The sequence below is a fragment of the Schistocerca americana genome, unplaced genomic scaffold, assembly GCF_021461395.2.
Source record: "Schistocerca americana isolate TAMUIC-IGC-003095 unplaced genomic scaffold, iqSchAmer2.1 HiC_scaffold_170, whole genome shotgun sequence".
Classification (NCBI taxonomy): domain Eukaryota; kingdom Metazoa; phylum Arthropoda; class Insecta; order Orthoptera; family Acrididae; genus Schistocerca; species Schistocerca americana.
In genome coordinates, this window is record NW_025725791.1 from 381,768 (window position 1) to 386,767 (window position 5,000).

Below are 5,000 nucleotides of genomic sequence, written 5' to 3' on the forward strand. Positions count from 1 at the left end.
ATCGGTATTGACGACTAGACTGATTCCTTATAATCATTTGCCATACACCGGTGGAAGCTGCCGAGACGAGTAACTACATAGCGGGCTCGCCGTGTCACTAATGTACAGAGATACAACAGTTTCGACTGGAACCGGATTAAACGTATACACGGCGCTGATTAGTAATAGATAGAGCCATCAGAATACAGATAATGTATACAACTGTCCGTATACATGCTGAAAGACTCTGCTCACAATCACAACCACACGTCAGCCACACACCCTTATCACGCACTACTCTCTGCCTGTAACACGCACACAGACAATATGTAAGCACCAGCATGGAACAACACCCAGTGCATCCTCTCCGCCACATTAGACAATCCACACTGTCATAACCAGACTGGGATGTCCACTCAGAAAACAGAATATCCCACCCACCCGACAACCACCATTGCTCAGCCAAGCCACCAACACCCACACATGTCCTACACAGGGGTGCACCCAACATCACAATACTGCCTCCTCTCACAGCACACAAACAATGGCAGGAATGAAAGACACAGGTCTGCCACAAGCATGGAATGAGAGCGCCGCCTGTCATGAGCCAAAGGTGCATCCTGACGTGGCAAATCAGATGATGCCGCAGGCATCCACTTACTATAATCACAATCAACAAACCGGCCGCCCCGCCCCGCCCCCCATTAAACCTTTCCTTACAACAATGTGTACCTTAACCTAACCTATATCGTACCGTAACCTAACCTATATCGTACCGTAACCTAACCTATGTCGTACCGTAACCTAACCTATGTCGTACCGTAACCTAACCTATGTCGTACCGTAACCTAACCTATGTCGTACCGTAACCTAACCTATGTCGTACCGTAACCTAACCTATGTCGTACCGTAACCTAACCTATGTCGTACCGTAACCTAACCTATGTCGTACCGTAACCTAACCTATGTCGTACCTTAACCTAACCTATGTCGTACCTTAACCTAACCTATGTCGTACCTTAACCTAACCTATGTCGTACCTTAACCTAACCTATGTCGTACCTTAACCTAACCTATGTCGTACCTTAACCTAACCTATGTCGTACCTTAACCTAACCTATGTCGTACCTTAACCTAACCTATGTCGTACCTTAACCTAACCTATGTCGTACCTTAACCTAACCTATGTCGTACCTTAACCTAACCTATGTCGTACCTTAACCTAACCTATGTCGTACCTTAACCTAACCTATGTCGTACCTTAACCTAACCTATGTCGTACCTTAACCTAACCTATGTCGTACCTTAACCTAACCTATGTCGTACCTTAACCTAACCTATGTCGTACCTTAACCTAACCTATGTCGTACCTTAACCTAACCTATGTCGTACCTTAACCTAACCTATGTCGTACCTTAACCTAACCTATGTCGTACCTTAACCTAACCTATGTCGTACCTTAACCTAACCTATGTCGTACCTTAACCTAACCTATGTCGTACCTTAACCTAACCTATGTCGTACCTTAACCTAACCTATGTCGTACCTTAACCTAACCTATGTCGTACCTTAACCTAACCTATGTCGTACCTTAACCTAACCTGTATTGCGCCTTAACCTAACCTGTATTGCGCCTTAACCTAACCTGTATTGCGCCTTAACGTAACCTGTATTGCGCCTTAACGTAACCTGTATTGCGCCTTAACGTAACCTGTATTGCGCCTTAACGTAACCTGTATTGCGCCTTAACGTAACCTGTATTGCGCCTTAACGTAACCTGTATTGCGCCTTAACGTAACCTGTATTGCGCCTTAACGTAACCTGTATTGCGCCTTAACGTAACCTGTATTGCGCCTTAACGTAACCTGTATTGCGCCTTAACGTAACCTGTATTGCGCCTTAACGTAACCTGTATTGCGCCTTAACGTAACCTGTATTGCGCCTTAACGTAACCTGTATTGCGCCTTAACGTAACCTGTATTGCGCCTTAACGTAACCTGTATTGCGCCTTAACGTAACCTGTATTGCGCCTTAACGTAACCTGTATTGCGCCTTAACGTAACCTGTATTGCGCCTTAACGTAACCTGTATTGCGCCTTAACGTAACCTGCATTGCGCCTTAACGTAACCTGTATTGCGCCTTAACGTAACCTGTATTGCGCCTTAACGTAACCTGTATTGCGCCTTAACGTAACCTGTATTGCGCCTTAACGTAACCTGTATTGCGCCTTAACGTAACCGATATTGCGCCTTAACGTAACCTATATTGCGCCGTAACGTAACCTATATTGCGCCGTAACGTAACCCACATTGCCCCTTAACGTAACCCACATTGCCCCTTAACGTAACCCACATTGCCCCTTAACGTAACCCAACACACGTTGGGCCTTAACCCAACACACGTTGGGCCTTAACCCAACACACGTTGGGCCTTAACCCAACACACGTTGGGCCTTAACCCAACACACGTTGGGCCTTAACCCAACACACGTTGGGCCTTAACCCAACACACGTTGGGCCTTAACCCAACACACGTTGGGCCTTAACCCAACACACGTTGGGCCTTAACCCAACACACGTTGGGCCTTAACCCAACACACGTTGGGCCTTAACCCAACACACGTTGGGCCTTAACCCAACACACGTTGGGCCTTAACCTGCTCTGTAATTGTCATACGACGCGTTAAATTAGTGTAGTGTTGCCTAACTGCAACCCCCGCAATATAGTTTGCTACTCGCACTGCCCGGTCCCCAGTGTATCGCTTCATGTTAAACACCTTGCAGCTATACACTGTAATGTGGATGGCAGCAGGACGTACATGCTCAATGCCCTTTGCAGTTGTTCATTGGCATTTGCAGTTGTTCATTGGCATTCGCATGTGCGAAGCACTTAGCCTACGCTGTGGTACGGCCTGTGTCAACTGTCCGCTGATGTTGTACGTCCAAATCACACACTGTACTGCACATTGGTCCTCATGTACTGAATGATACATCGTGGTACATGTGACCGTACAACGACTGCGCCAACAACGGCGAACCATGCGGTCCAAATGTTGTGCACTCAGCTACGTGTCGTCTCCCTATAAGAGCTGGATTGCAGTGTGGTATGCCCTGGATGGCGATCAGCATGAGCCGTCTGTTGATGTAGTGGCGCGTGTTGTCAGACGTAGTCGTCTCTTCTCACACACCGTGATAGCATGGTGCACTGCGTTCCACATCTGCGACATGCGACAGAGGCCGGTTGACAGTCGTTCGCGCAATGGACATCGCATACGTACGGGGGCCACCTTCCACGTGTTCGCGAAGCGTGCACATGTTGTTGCGTGTATGTGGGCAGACATAGTGTGTCGTGACACCTGACACAGGCATGCAACAATCGTTGAATTTGCAAATGGCGATGGACGCCTACGTTTGCTGGTGACGTTATGCAAATGAACAACTGGTAAACCGTTGTGGTGCGGTTGTTCTCGCTAGAGGTGAATCAGTGATGGCGACGATCGGTTGAGCTACCAACCGGTTGTTCCAGCGATACCCACCATGCCCACGAACGTGAATGGCATCTGGGTGTGAAGCGATACGCGGCGGTGGCTGGGTGGGACCGTCCCCGGCCGGTGAGGGGGGGCCTCCCGGCGTGCTGGCCGCGCGGTGCGTGGGCGCACGCGCTACAGCCGGCTGGTGGGGGCGGCCAGTGGCAGGCGCGCCGGCCGACGGAGGCGGCAGGCGGCGCAGCTGCGCGCCGGCGCACCCTGCACGCGGCGCCGTGCGGCCAAAGTAGGTCCTCGCGGGCCCGGTGCGAAGCGCGGTGGACATCTGCAGTGTGCTGGTCCGATTGAGGACTGTGTGCGCTGAGGATGCGCCGCCGCCCGGCGCTCGGCGCCGCGACGCCGTCTGCTGCTCGGTCGCCTCTGCGGTTCTCGCAGGTGGTTTGTATCGCAGCTGTGCGGACGTGTTGGCGCGTGCGCTGTGCTGGGAGAGTTCGCTTCGGCACCCAAGTGGGGCTTTTGTCCTTCTGTGGCGCTGGCGTTGGAGCTGCCGGTCACCGTAGGTGGCGCGTGTTGTCTCCCGCCGGCAATGCCACGACAGCACGCTCCCGGGCCTCTGTCGGCAGCGGCAAGCTCAGTTGGGAGCACGGGTGGTCGCACCTAAAGCGTCTACTCGCCAAACTCCGGGCGATTGCGCCTCTCTCGAACCCGACCAAGTACTTAGGACGGCGCTGCGCGCCGCCGGGACCTGAGAGGGTTTCGAGGTGTATTGTGCAGGGGAGCTCAGCCTCCTCCTGTTTGCAGAATAATTGAGCGGACGCTTGCGTGTTCGCGCGGGCCCCCGGGACACACTCCCGGGCGGCCGGCTGCTCAGCTCTAGTTGACGCAGCTCCCTGGTTGATCCTGCCAGTAGTCATATGCTTGTCTCAAAGATTAAGCCATGCATGTCTCAGTACAAGCCGCATTAAGGTGAAACCGCGAATGGCTCATTAAATCAGTTATGGTTCCTTAGATCGTACCCACGTTACTTGGATAACTGTGGTAATTCTAGAGCTAATACATGCAAACAGAGTCCCGACCAGAGATGGAAGGGACGCTTTTATTAGATCAAAACCAATCGGTCGGCTCGTCCGGTCCGTTTGCCTTGGTGACTCTGAATAACTTTGGGCTGATCGCACGGTCCTCGTACCGGCGACGCATCTTTCAAATGTCTGCCTTATCAACTGTCGATGGTAGGTTCTGCGCCTACCATGGTTGTAACGGGTAACGGGGAATCAGGGTTCGATTCCGGAGAGGGAGCCTGAGAAACGGCTACCACATCCAAGGAAGGCAGCAGGCGCGCAAATTACCCACTCCCGGCACGGGGAGGTAGTGACGAAAAATAACGATACGGGACTCATCCGAGGCCCCGTAATCGGAATGAGTACACTTTAAATCCTTTAACGAGTATCTATTGGAGGGCAAGTCTGGTGCCAGCAGCCGCGGTAATTCCAGCTCCAATAGCGTATATTAAAGTTGTTGCGGTTAAAAAGCTCGTAG

General features: G+C 51.6%; 1 non-coding gene across 1 annotated transcript in view; it reads left to right on the top strand.

The window, feature by feature from the left end:
• The first annotated feature begins 4,351 nt into the window (after positions 1–4,351).
• LOC124571438 overlaps positions 4,352–5,000 on the top strand; it is a 1,910-nt gene continuing 1,261 nt past the window's right edge. The window contains exon 1 of the ribosomal RNA XR_006971867.1: positions 4,352–5,000. This exon is cut by the window's right edge and continues 1,261 nt beyond it. This is a non-coding gene — a ribosomal RNA (small subunit ribosomal RNA).